This window comes from Carcharodon carcharias, assembly GCF_017639515.1.
Source record: "Carcharodon carcharias isolate sCarCar2 chromosome 29 unlocalized genomic scaffold, sCarCar2.pri SUPER_29_unloc_8, whole genome shotgun sequence".
NCBI lineage: Eukaryota > Metazoa > Chordata > Chondrichthyes > Lamniformes > Lamnidae > Carcharodon > Carcharodon carcharias.
In genome coordinates, this window is record NW_024470681.1 from 418,174 (window position 1) to 432,937 (window position 14,764).

Here is a 14,764-nt window from a genome sequence, read left to right on the forward strand (position 1 = left end):
GTTTTGAAGGAATCTGTGTGTCTCTGCATCTTTAAACTCACACTTTGTGTCTCACTGTCCATGTAATCAAAGAGTTTTGTAGGACTGGATGTGTCTCTGTATCTTCAAAGTCACACATTGTGTCTCACTTTCCTTGTAATGAAAGAGTTTTGTCGGAATCTGTGTTTCTCTGTATCTTTTAACTTACACATTGTGTCTCACTTTCCATGTAATGAAAGAGTTTTGTAGGAATATGTGTTTTTCTGCATCTTTACACTCACACATTGTGTCACACTTTCCAAGTAATGAAAGAGTTTTGTAGGAATCTGGGTGTATCAGCATCTTTAAACTCACACATTGTGTCTCACTGTCCATGTAATGAAAGAGTTTTGTCGGAATCTGGGTGTATCTGCATCTTTAAACTCACACATTGTTTCTCACTGTCCATGTAATAAAAGTGTTTTGTAGTACTGGGTGTGTCTCTGTACCTTTAAACTAACACATTGGGTCTCACTGTCCATGTAATGAAAGAGTTTTGTAGGCCTGGTTATGTCTCTGCATTTTTAAACTCAGACATTGTGTCTCACTGTCCATGTAACGAAAGAGTTTTATAGGAATCTGTCTGTCTCTGCGTCTTTAAACTCACACATTGTGTCTCACTGTCCATGTAATTAAAGAGTTTTGTAGGAATCTGTGTTTCTCTGTATCTTTTAACTTACACATTGTGTCTCACTTTCCATGTAATGAAAGAGTTTTGTAGGAATATGTGTTTTTCTGCATCTTTACACTCACACATTGTGTCTCACTTTCCAAGTAATGAAAGAGTTTTGTAGGAATCTGGGTGTATCAGCATCTTTAAACTCACACATTGTGTCTCACTTTCCATGTAATGAAAGAGTTTTGTCGGAATCTGTGTGTTTCTGCATCTTTAAACTCACACATTTTGTTTCACTGTCCATGTAATAAAAGAGTTATGTAGGACTGGGTGTGTCTCTGTATCTTTAACCTCAAACATTGGTTCACACTGTCCATGTAATGAAAGAGTTTTGTAGTTCTGGGTGTGTCTCTGCATCTTTAAATTCACAAATTGGGTCTCATTGTCCATGTAATGAAAGAGTTTTGTAGGCCTGGGTATGTCTCTGCATTTTTATACTCAGACATTGTGTCTCACTGTCCATGTAACGAAAGAGTTTTGTAGGATTCTGTCTGTCTCTCCGTCTTTAAACTCACACATTGTGTCTCACTGTCCATGTAATTAAAGAGTTTTGTAGGAATCTTTGTGTATCTGCATCTTTAAACTCACACATTGTGACTCACTGTCCATGTAATGAAAGAGTTTTGTAGTTCTGTGTGTCTCTGAATCTTTAAACTCACACATTGGGTCTCACTGTCCATGTAATGAAAGAGTTTTGTAGGTCTGGGTGTGTCTCTGCATCTTTAAACTCACACATTATGTCTCACTGTCCATGTAATGAAAGAGTTTTGTAGGAATCTGTGTGTCTCTGCATCTTTAAGCTCACACATTGGGTCTCGCTGTCCATGTAATGAAAGAGTTTTGTAGGTCTGGGTGTGTCTCTGCATCTTTAAACTCAAACATTGTGTCTCACTGTCCATGTAATGAAAGAGTTTTGTTGGATACTGTGTTTCTCTGCATCTTTAAACTCACACATTGTTTCTAACTGTCCATGTAATAAAAGTGTTTTGTAGGACTGGGTGTGTCTCTGTATCTTTAAACTAACACATTGGGTCTCACTGTCCATGTAATGAAAGAGATTTGTAGGTCTGGGTATGTCTCTGCATTTTTAAACTCAGACATTGTGTCTCACTGTCCATGTAATGAAAGAGTTTTGTAGGAATCTGTGTGTCTCTGTATCTTTAAACTCACACATTGTGTCTCACTGTCCATGTAATGAAAGAGTTTTGTAGTTCAGGGTGTGTCTCTGCATCTTTAAGCTCACACAATGTGTCTCACTGTCCATGTAATGAAAGAATTTTGTTGGAATCTGTGTGGCTCTGTATATTAAAACTCACACATTGTGTCTCACTGTCCATGTAAAGAAAGTTTTGTACAAATCTGTGTCTCTGTATCTTTATACTCACACATTGTGTCTCACTGTCCTTGTAATGAAAGAGTTTTGAAGGAATCTGTGTGTCTCTGCATCTTTAAACTCACACTTTGTGTCTCACTTTCCATGTAATCAAAGAGTTTTGTAGGACTGGATGTGTCTCTGTATCTTCAAAGTCACACATTGTGTCTCACTGTCCATGTAATTAAAGAGTTTTGTGGGAATATGTGTTTTTCTGCATCTTTACACTTACACATTGTGTCACACTTTCCAAGTAATGAAAGAGATTTGTAGGAATCTGGGTGTATCAGCATCTTTAAACTCACACATTGTGTCTCACTATCCATGAAATGAAAGAGTTATGTAGGACTGGGTGTGGCTCTGTATCTTTAACCTCAAACATTGGTTCACACTGTCCATGTAATGAAAGAGTTTTGTAGGAATCTGTGTGTCTCTGCATCTTTGAACTCACACATTGTGCCTCACTGTCCATGTAATGAAAGAGTTTTGTAGGAATATGTGAGTCTGTGTATCTTTAAGCTCACACATTGTTCTCACTGTCCTTGTAATGAAAGAGTTTTGTAGGACTGGGTGTGTCTCTGTATCTTCAAACTCACACATTGGGTCTCACTGTCCATGTAATGAAAGAGTTTTGTAGGAATCTGTGTGTCTCTGCATCTTTAAACTCAGACATTCTGTCTCACTGTCCATGTAATGAAAGAGTTTTGTACTACTGGGTGTGTCTCTGCATCTTTAAACTCACACAATGTGTCTCACTGTCCATGTAATGAAAGAGTTTTGTAGGAATATGTGAGTCTCTGTATCTTTAAACTCACATATTGTGTCTCACTGTCCATGTAATGAAAGAGTTTTGTAGGAATATGTGTGTCTCTGTATCTTAAAACTCACACATTGTGTCTCACTGTCCATGTAATAAAAGCGTTTTGTAGGAATCTGTGTGTCTCTGCAACTTTACACTCACACATTGGGTCTCACTGTCCATGTAATGAAAGAGTTTTGTAGGACTGGGTGAGTCTCTGTTTTTTAACCTCACACATTGGTTCTCACTGTCCATGTAATGAAAGAGTTTTGTAGGACTGGGTGTGTCTCTGCATCTTTGAACTCACACATTGTGTCTCACTGTCCATGTAATGAAAGAGTTTTGTAGCAATATGTGTCTCTGTATCTTTAAACTCACACATTGTGTCTCACTGTCCATGTAATGAAAGAGTTTTGTAGGACTGGGTGTGTCTCTGTATCTTTAAACTCACACATTGGGTCTCACTGTCCATGTAATGAAAGAGTTTTGTAGGAATCTGTGCGTCTCTGCATCTTTAAGCTCACACATTGTGTCTCACTGTCCATGTAATGAAAGAGTTTTGTAGGTCTGGGTATGTCTCTGCATTTTTAAGCTCACACATTGTATCTCACTTTCCATGTAACGAAAGATTTTTGTAGGAATCTGTGCGTCTCTGCATCTTTAATCTCACACATTGTGTCCCACTGTCCATGTAATGATTGAGTTTTGTAGGAATCTGTGTGTATCTGCATCTTTAAACACATACATTGTGTCTCACTGTCCATGTAATGAAAGAGTTTTGTAGGAATCTGTGCGTCTCTGCATCTTTAAGCTCACACATTGTGTCTCACTGTCCATGTAATGAAAGAGTTTTGTAGGTCTGGGTATGTCTCTGCATTTTTAAGCTCACACATTGTATCTCACTTTCCATGTAACGAAAGATTTTTGTAGGAATCTGTGCGTCTCTGCATCTTTAATCTCACACATTGTGTCCCACTGTCCATGTAATGATTGAGTTTTGTAGGAATCTGTGTGTATCTGCATCTTTAAACACATACATTGTGTCTCACTGTCCATGTAATGAAAGAGTTTTGTAGGAATCTGTGTGTCTCTGCATCTTTAAACTCACACATTGTGTCTCACTGTCCATGTAATAAAAGAGTTTTGTAGGACTGGGTGTGTCTCTGTATCTTTAACCTCACACATTGGTTCTCACTGTCCATGTAATGGAAATGTTTTGTAGGACTGGGTGTGTCTCTGCATCTTTAAACTCACACATTGTGTCTCAATATCCATGTAATGAAAGAGTTTTGTAGGAATATGTGAGTCTCTGTATCTTTAAACTCACAAATTGTGTCTCACTGTCCATGTAATGAAAGAGTTTTGTCGGACTAGGTCTGTCTCTGTATCTTTAAACTCACACATTGTGTCACACTATCCATGTAATGAAAGAGTTTTGTAGGACTGGGTGTGTCTCTGTATCTTTAAACTCACAAATTGGGTCTCACTGTCCATGTAATGAAAGAGTTTTGAAGGAATCTGTGAGTCTCTGATCTTAAAACTCACACATTGTGTCTCACTGTCCATGTAATGAAAGAGTTTTTTAGTTCTGGGTGTGTCTCTGCATCTTTAAACTCACACAATGTGCCTCACTGTCGATGTAATGACAGAGATTTGTTGGAATCTGATTCTCTCCGTATCTTTAAAATCACACATTTTGACTCTCTGTCCATGTAATGAAAGAGTTTTGTACAAATCTGTGTGTCTCACTATCTTAAAACTCACACATTGTGTTTCACTGTCCATGTAACGAAAGAGTTTTGTAGGAATCTGTCTTTCTCTGCATTTTTAAACACACACATTGTGACTCTCTGTCCATGTAATGAAAGAGTTTTGTAGGAATCTGTGTGTATCTGCACCTTCAAACTCACACATTGTGTCTCTCGGTCCATGTAATGAAAGAGGTTTGTAAGAATCTGTGTGTATCTGCATCTTTAAACTCACACATTGTGTCTCACTGTCCATGTAATAAAAGCGTTCTGTACGAATGGGTGTGGCTCTGTATCTTTAAACTCACACATTGGGTCTCACTGTCCATGTAATGAAAGAGTTTTGTAGGACAGGGTGTGTCTCTGCATCTTTAAACTCACACATTGTGTCTCACTGCCCATGTAATGAAAGAGTTTTGTAGGACTGGGTGTGTCTCTGCATCTTTAACTCACTTATTGTGTCTCACTGTCCAAGTAATCAAAGAGTTCTGTATGACTGGGTGTGTTTCTGTATCTTTAAACTCACACATTGTGTCTCTCAGTCCATGTAATTAAACAGTTTTGTAGGAATCTGTGTGTATCTGATTCTTTAAACTCACACATTGAGTCTCACTGTCCATGTAATGAAAGAGTTTTGTAGGAATCTGTGTGTCTCTGCATCTTTAAGCTCACACATTGTGTCTCACATTCCATGTAATGAAAGAGTTTTGCCGGAATCTGTGTGTATCTGCATCTTTAAACTCACACATTGAGTCTCACTGTCCATGTAATGAAAGAGTTTTGTAGGAATCTGTGTGTCTCTGCATCTTTAAACTCACACATTTTTCTCACTGTGCATGTAATAAAAGAGTTTTGTAGGACTGGGTGTGTCTCTGTATCTTCAAACTCACACATTGGGTCTCAATGTCCATGTAATGAAAGAGTTTTGTCGGAATCTGTGTGTCTCTGCGTCTTTAAGCTCCCACATTGTGTCTCACTGTCCATGCAATGAAAGAGTTTTGTACTAATCTGTGTGTATCTGCACCTTTAAACTCACACATTGTGTCTCACGGTCCATGTAATGAAAGAGGTTTGTAGGAATCTGTGTGTCTCTGCATCTTTAAACTCACACATTGTGTCTCACTGTCCATGTAATAAAAGAGTTCTGTACGACTGGTTGTGTCCCTGTATCTTTAAACTCACACATTGTGTCTCACTGTCCATGTAATGAAAGAGTTTTGTAGGACTGGGTGTGTCTCTGCATCTTTAAACTCACACATTGTGTCTCACTGTCAATGTAAAGAAAGAGTTTTGTAGGAATCTGTGTGTCTCTACAACTTTAAACTCACTCATTGTGTCTCACTGTCCATGTAATGAAAGAGATTTTTAGTTCTGGTTGTGTCTCTGCATTTTTATACTCACACAATGTGCCTCACTGTCGAAGTAATGAAAGAGTTTTGTTGGAATCTATGTGTCTCTCTATCTTTAAACTCACACATTTTGAATCACTGTCCATGTAACGAAAGAGTTTTGTATTAATCTGTCTTTCTCTGCATCTTTAAACTCACACATTGTGACTCTCTGTCCATGTAATGAAAGAGTTTTGTAGGAATCTGTGTGTCTCTACAACTTTAAACTCTCTCATTGTGTCTCACGGTCCATGTAATGAAAGAGTTTTGTAGGAATCTGTGCGTCTCTGAATCTTTAAACTCACACATTGGGTCTCACTGTCCATGTAATGAAAGAGTTTTGTAGGTCTGGGTGTGTCTCTGCATCTTTAAACTCACACATTATGTCTCACTGTCCATGTAATGAAAGAGTTTTGTAGGAATCTGTGTGTCTCTGCATCTTTAAGCTCACACATTGGGTCTCACTGTCCATGTAATGAAAGAGTTTTGTAGGTCTGGGTGTGTCTCTGCATCTTTAAACTCAAACATTGTGTCTCACTGTCCATGTAATGAAAGAGTTTTGTTGGATACTGTGTTTCTCTGCATCTTTAAACTCACACATTGTTTCTAACTGTCCATGTAATAAAAGTGTTTTTTAGGACTGGGTGTGTCTCTGTATCTTTAAACTAACACATTGGGTCTCACTGTCCATGTAATGAAAGAGATTAGTAGGTCTGGGTATGTCTCTGCATTTTTAAACTCAGACATTGTGTCTCACTGTCCATGTAATGAAAGAATTTTGTTGGAATCTGTGTGGCTCTGTATATTAAAACTCACACATTGTGTCTCACTGTCCATGTAAAGAAAGTTTTGTACAAATCTGTGTCTCTGTATCTTTATACTCACACATTGTGTCTCACTGTCCTTGTAATGAAAGAGTTTTGAAGGAATCTGTGTGTCTCTGCATCTTTAAACTCACACTTTGTGTCTCACTGTCCATGTAATCAAAGAGTTTTGTAGGACTGGATGTGTCTCTGTATCTTCAAAGTCACACATTGTGTCTCACTTTCCTTGTAATGAAAGAGTTTTGTCGGAATCTGTGTTTCTCTGTATCTTTTAACTTACACATTGTGTCTCACTTTCCATGTAATGAAAGAGTTTTGTAGGAATATGTGTTTTTCTGCATCTTTACACTCACACATTGTGTCACACTTTCCAAGTAATGAAAGAGTTTTGTAGGAATCTGGGTGTATCAGCATCTTTAAACTCACACATTGTGTCTCACTGTCCATGTAATGAAAGAGTTTTGTCGGAATCTGGGTGTATCTGCATCTTTAAACTCACACATTGTTTCTCACTGTCCATGTAATAAAAGTGTTTTGTAGTACTGGGTGTGTCTCTGTACCTTTAAACTAACACATTGGGTCTCACTGTCCATGTAATGAAAGAGTTTTGTAGGCCTGGGTATGTCTCTGCATTTTTAAACTCAGACATTGTGTCTCACTGTCCATGTAACGAAAGAGTTTTATAGGAATCTGTCTGTCTCTGCGTCTTTAAACTCACACATTGTGTCTCACTGTCCATGTAATTAAAGAGTTTTGTAGGAATCTGTGTTTCTCTGTATCTTTTAACTTACACATTGTGTCTCACTTTCCATGTAATGAAAGAGTTTTGTAGGAATATGTGTTTTTCTGCATCTTTACACTCACACATTGTGTCACACTTACCAAGTAATGAAAGAGTTTTGTAGGAATCTGGGTGTATCAGCATCTTTAAACTCACACATTGTGTCTCACTGTCCATGTAATGAAAGAGTTTTGTCGGAATCTGTGTGTTTCTGCATCTTTAAACTCACACATTTTGTTTCACTGTCCATGTAATAAAAGAGTTATGTAGGACTGGGTGTGTCTCTGCATCTTTAACCTCAAACATTGGTTCACACTGTCCATGTAATGAAAGAGTTTTGTAGTTCTGGGTGTGTCTCTGCATCTTTAAATTCACACATTGGGTCTCATTGTCCATGTAATGAAAGAGTTTTGTAGGCCTGGGTATGTCTCTGCATTTTTATACTCAGACATTGTGTCTCACTGTCCATGTAATGAAAGAGATTTGTAGGTCTGGGTATGTCTCTGCATTTTTAAACTCAGACATTGTGTCTCACTGTGCATGTAATGAAAGAGTTTTGTAGGAATCTGTGTGTCTCTGTATCTTTAAACTCAGACATTCTGTCTCACTGTCCATGTAATGAAAGAGTTTTGTAGTTCAGGGTGTGTCTCTGCATCTTTAAGCTCACACAATGTGTCTCACTGTCCATGTAATGAAAGAATTTTGTTGGAATCTGTGTGGCTCTGTATATTAAAACTCACACATTGTGTCTCACTGTCCATGTAAAGAAAGTTTTGTACAAATCTGTGTCTCTGTATCTTTATACTCACACATTGTGTCTCACTGTCCTTGTAATGAAAGAGTTTTGAAGGAATCTGTGTGTCTCTGCATCTTTAAACTCACACTTTGTGTCTCACTTTCCATGTAATCAAAGAGTTTTGTAGGACTGGATGTGTCTCTGTATCTTCAAAGTCACACATTGTGTCTCACTGTCCATGTAATTAAAGAGTTTTGTGGGAATATGTGTTTTTCTGCATCTTTACACTTACACATTGTGTCACACTTTCCAAGTAATGAAAGAGATTTGTAGGAATCTGGGTGTATCAGCATCTTTAAACTCACACATTGTGTCTCACTATCCATGAAATGAAAGAGTTTTGTAGGAATCTGTGTGTCTCTGCATCTTTAAACTCACACATTGTGTTTCACTGTCCATGTAATAAAAGAGTTATGTAGGACTGGGTGTGGCTCTGTATCTTTAACCTCAAACATTGGTTCACACTGTCCATGTAATGAAAGAGTTTTGTAGGAATCTGTGTGTCTCTGCATCTTTGAACTCACACATTGTGCCTCACTGTCCATGTAATGAAAGAGTTTTGTAGGAATATGTGAGTCTGTGTATCTTTAAGCTCACACATTGTTCTCACTGTCCTTGTAATGAAAGAGTTTTGTAGGACTGGGTGTGTCTCTGTATCTTCAAACTCACACATTGGGTCTCACTGTCCATGTAATGAAAGAGTTTTGTAGGAATCTGTGTGTCTCTGCATCTTTAAACTCAGACATTCTGTCTCACTGTCCATGTAATGAAAGAGTTTTGTACTACTGGGTGTGTCTCTGCATCTTTAAACTCACACATTGTGTCTCACTGTCCATGTAATGAAAGAGTTTTGTAGGAATATGTGAGTCTCTGTATCTTTAAACTCACATATTGTGTCTCACTGTCCATGTAATGAAAGAGTTTTGTAGGAATATGTGTGTCTCTGTATCTTAAAACTCACACATTGTGTCTCACTGTCCATGTAATAAAAGAGTTTTGTAGGAATCTGTGTGTCTCTGCATCTTTAAACTCACACAATGTGCCTCACTGTCGATGTAATGAAAGAGTTTTGTTGGAATCTGTGTGTATCTGTATCTTCAAACTCACACATTTTGAGACAATGTCCATGTAATGAAAGAGTTTTGTACGAATCTGTGTGTCTCTCTCTCTTTAAACTCACACATTATGTCTCACTGTCCATGTAACGAAAGATTTTTGTAGGAATCTGTCTTTCTCTGCTTCTTCAAACTCACACATTGTGACTCTCTGTCCATGTAATGAAAGAGTTTTGTTGGATACTGTGTTTCTCTGCATCTTTAAACTCACACATTGTTTCTAACTGTCCATGTAATAAAAGTGTTTTTTAGGACTGGGTGTGTCTCTGTATCTTTAAACTAACACATTGGGTCTCACTGTCCATGTAATGAAAGAGATTTGTAGGTCTGGTTATGTCTCTGCATTTTTAAACTCAGACATTGTGTCTCACTGTCCATGTAATGAAAGAATTTTGTTGGAATCTGTGTGGCTCTGTATATTAAAACTCACACATTGTGTCTCACTGTCCATGTAAAGAAAGATTTGTACAAATCTGTGTCTCTGTATCTTTATACTCACACATTGTGTCTCACTGTCCTTGTAATGAAAGAGTTTTGAAGGAATCTGTGTGTCTCTGCATCTTTAAACTCACACTTTGTGTCTCACTGTCCATGTAATCAAAGAGTTTTGTAGGACTGGATGTGTCTCTGTATCTTCAAAGTCACACATTGTGTCTCACTTTCCTTGTAATGAAAGAGTTTTGTCGGAATCTGTGTTTCTCTGTATCTTTTAACTTACACATTGTGTCTCACTTTCCATGTAATGAAAGAGTTTTGTAGGAATATGTGTTTTTCTGCATCTTTACACTCACACATTGTGTCACACTTTCCAAGTAATGAAAGAGTTTTGTAGGAATCTGGGTGTATCAGCATCTTTAAACTCACACATTGTGTCTCATTGTCCATGTAATGAAAGAGTTTTGTCGGAATCTGGGTGTATCTGCATCTTTAAACTCACACATTGTTTCTCACTGTCCATGTAATAAAAGTGTTTTGTAGGCCTGGGTATGTCTCTGCATTTTTAAACTCATACATTGTGTCTCACTGTCCATGTAATGAAAGAGTTTTGTAGGACTGGGTGTGTCTCTGCACCTTTAAACTAACACATTGGGTCTCACTGTCCATGTAATGAAAGAGTTTTGTAGGCCTGGGTATGTCTCTGCATTTTTAAACTCATACATTGTGTCTCACTGTCCATGTAACGAAAGAGTTTTATAGGAATCTGTCTGTCTCTGCGTCTTTATACTCACACATTGTGTCTCACTGTCCATGTAATTAAAGAGTTTTGTAGGAATCTGTGTTTCTCTGTATCTTTTAACTTACACATTGTGTCTCACTTTCCATGTAATGAAAGAGTTTTGTAGGAATATGTGTTTTTCTGCATCTTTACACTCACACATTGTGTCACACTGTCCAAGTAATGAAAGAGTTTTGTAGGAATCTGGGTGTATCAGCATCTTTAAACTCACACATTGTGTCTCACTGTCCATGTAATGAAAGAGTTTTGTCGGAATCTGTGTGTTTCTGCATCTTTAAACTCACACATTTTGTTTCACTGTCCATGTAATAAAAGAGTTATGTAGGACTGGGTGTGTCTCTGTATCTTTAACCTCAAACATTGGTTCACACTGTCCATGTAATGAAAGAGTTTTGTAGTTCTGGGTGTGTCTCTGCATCTTTAAATTCACACATTGGGTCTCATTGTCCATGTAATGAAAGAGTTTTGTAGGCCTGGGTATGTCTCTGCATCTTTATACTCAGACATTGTGTCTCACTGTCCATGTAACGAAAGAGTTTTGTAGGATTCTGTCTGTCTCTCCGTCTTTAAACTCACACATTGTGTCTCACTGTCCATGTAATTAAAGAGTTTTGTAGGAATCTTTGTGTATCTGCATCTTTAAACTCACACATTGTGACTCACTGTCCATGTAATGAAAGAGTTTTGTAGTTCTGTGTGTCTCTGAATCTTTAAACTCACACATTGGGTCTCACTGTCCATGTAATGAAAGAGTTTTGTAGGTCTGGGTGTGTCTATGCATCTTTAAACTCACAAATTATGTCTCACTGTCCATGTAATGAAAGAGTTTTGTAGGAATCTGTGTGTCTCTGCATCTTTAAGCTCACACATTGGGTCTCTCTGTCCATGTAATGAAAGAGTTTTGTAGGTCTGGGTGTGTCTCTGCATCTTTAAACTCAAACATTGTGTCTCACTGTCCATGTAATGAAAGAGTTTTGTTGGATACTGTGTTTCTCTGCATCTTTAAACTCACACATTGTTTCTAACTGTCCATGTAATAAAAGTGTTTTGTAGGACTGGGTGTGTCTCTGTATCTTTAAACTAACACATTGGGTCTCACTGTCCATGTAATGAAAGAGATTTGTAGGTCTGGGTATGTCTCTGCATTTTTAAACTCAGACATTGTGTCTCACTGTCCATGTAATGAAAGAGTTTTGTAGGAATCTGTGTGTCTCTGTATCTTTAAACTCAGACATTCTGTCTCACTGTCCATGTAATGAAAGAGTTTTGTAGTTCAGGGTGTGTCTCTGCATCTTTAAGCTCACACAATGTGTCTCACTGTCCATGTAATGAAAGAATTTTGTTGGAATCTGTGTGGCTCTGTATATTAAAACTCACACATTGTGTCTCACTGTCCATGTAAAGAAAGTTTTGTACAAATCTGTGTCTCTGTATCTTTATACTCACACATTGTGTCTCACTGTCCTTGTAATGAAAGAGTTTTGAAGGAATCTGTGTGTCTCTGCATCTTTAAACTCACACTTTGTGTCTCACTTTCCATGTAATCAAAGAGTTTTGTAGGACTGGATGTGTCTCTGTATCTTCAAAGTCACACATTGTGTCTCACTGTCCATGTAATTAAAGAGTTTTGTGGGAATATGTGTTTTTCTGCATCTTTACACTTACACATTGTGTCACACTTTCCAAGTAATGAAAGAGATTTGTAGGAATCTGGGTGTATCAGCATCTTTAAACTCACACATTGTGTCTCACTATCCATGAAATGAAAGAGTTTTGTAGGAATCTGTGTGTCTCTGCATCTTTAAACTCACACATTGTGTTTCACTGTCCATGTAATAAAAGAGTTATGTAGGACTGGGTGTGGCTCTGTATCTTTAACCTCAAACATTGGTTCACACTGTCCATGTAATGAAAGAGTTTTGTAGGAATCTGTGTGTCTCTGCATCTTTGAACTCACACATTGTGCCTCACTGTCCATGTAATGAAAGAGTTTTGTAGGAATATGTGAGTCTGTGTATCTTTAAGCTCACACATTGTTCTCACTGTCCTTGTAATGAAAGAGTTTTGTAGGACTGGGTGTGTCTCTGTATCTTCAAACTCACACATTGGGTCTCACTGTCCATGTAATGAAAGAGTTTTGTAGGAATCTGTGTGTCTCTGCATCTTTAAACTCAGACATTCTGTCTCACTGTCCATGTAATGAAAGAGTTTTGTACTACTGGGTGTGTCTCTGCATCTTTAAACTCACACATTGTGTCTCACTGTCCATGTAATGAAAGAGTTTTGTAGGAATATGTGAGTCTCTGTATCTTTAAACTCACATATTGTGTCTCACTGTCCATGTAATGAAAGAGTTTTGTAGGAATATGTGTGTCTCTGTATCTTAAAACTCACACATTGTGTCTCACTGTCCATGTAATAAAAGAGTTTTGTAGGAATCTGTGTGTCTCTGCAACATTACACTCACACATTGGGTCTCACTGTCCATGTAATGAAAGAGTTTTTTAGTTCTTGGTCTGTCTCTGCATCTTTAAACACACACAATGTGCCTCACTGTCGATGTAATGAAAGAGTTTTGTTGGAATCTGAGTGTATCTGTATCTTCAAACTCACACATTTTGAGACAATGTCCATGTAATGAAAGAGTTTTGTACAAATCTGTGTGTCTCTCTCTCTTTAAACTCACACATTATGTCTCACTGTCCATGTAACGAAAGATTTTTGTAGGAATCTGTCTTTCTCTGCATCTTCAAACTCACACATTGTGACTCTCTGTCCATGTAATGAAAGAGTTTTGTTGGAATCTGTGTGTCTCTGCATCTTTAAGCTCGCACATTGTGTCTCACTGTCCATGTAATGAAAGAGATTTTTAGTTCTTGGTCTGTCTCTGCATCTTTAAACTCACACAATGTGCCTCACTGTCGATGTAATGAAAGAGTTTTGTTGGAATCTGTTTGTCTCTGTATCTTTAAACTCACACTTTTTGACTCACTGTCCATGTAATGAATGAGTTTTGTACAAATCTGTGTGTCTCTCTATCTTTAAACTCACACATTGTGTCTCACTGTCCATGTAATGAAAGAGTTTTGTAGGAATCTGTGTGTCCCTGCATCTTTAAACTCACACATTGTATCTCACTGTCCATGTATTAAAAGAGTTCTGTACGACTGGGTGTGTCTCTGTATCTTTGAACTCACACAGTGTGTCTCACTGTCCATTAAATGAAAGAGTTTTGTAGTTCTGGGTGTGTCTCTGCATCTTTAAACTCACACTTTGTATCTCACTGTCCTTGTAATGAAAGAGTTTTTTTGGAATCTGTGTGTCTCTGTATCTTTAAACTCACACATTGTGTCTAACTGTCCATGTAATGAAAGATTTTTGTTCGACTGGGTCTGTCTCTGTATTTTAAACTCACACATTGGGTCTCACGGTCCATGTAATGAAAGAGTTTTGTAGGAATCTGTGTGTCTCTGTATCTTTAAACTCACACATTGTGTCTCACTGTCCATGTAATGAAAGAGTTTTGTAGGAATCTGTGTGTATCTGCATCTTTGAACTCACACATTGTGTCTCACTGTCCATGTAATGAAAGAGTTTTGTAGGACTGAATGTGTCTCTGCATCTTTAAACTCACACATTGTGGCTCACTGTCCATGTAATGAAAGAGTTTTGTCGCACTGGGTGTGTCTCTGCATCTTTAAACTCACACATTGGTCACACTGTCCTTGTAATTAAAGAGTTTTGTAGGAATATGTGAGTCTCTGTATCTTTAAAGTCAAACATTGCGTCTCACTGTCCATGTAATGAAAGAGTTTTGTAGGAATCTGTGTGTCTCTGCATCTTTAAACTCACACATTGTGGCTCACTGTCCATGTAATGAAATAGTTTTGTAGGACTGGGTGTGTCTCTGTATCTTTAAACTCACACATTGTGTCTCACTGTCCATGGAATGAAAGTGTTTTGTAGGAATATGTGAGTCTCTGTATCTTTAAACTCACACATTGTGTCTC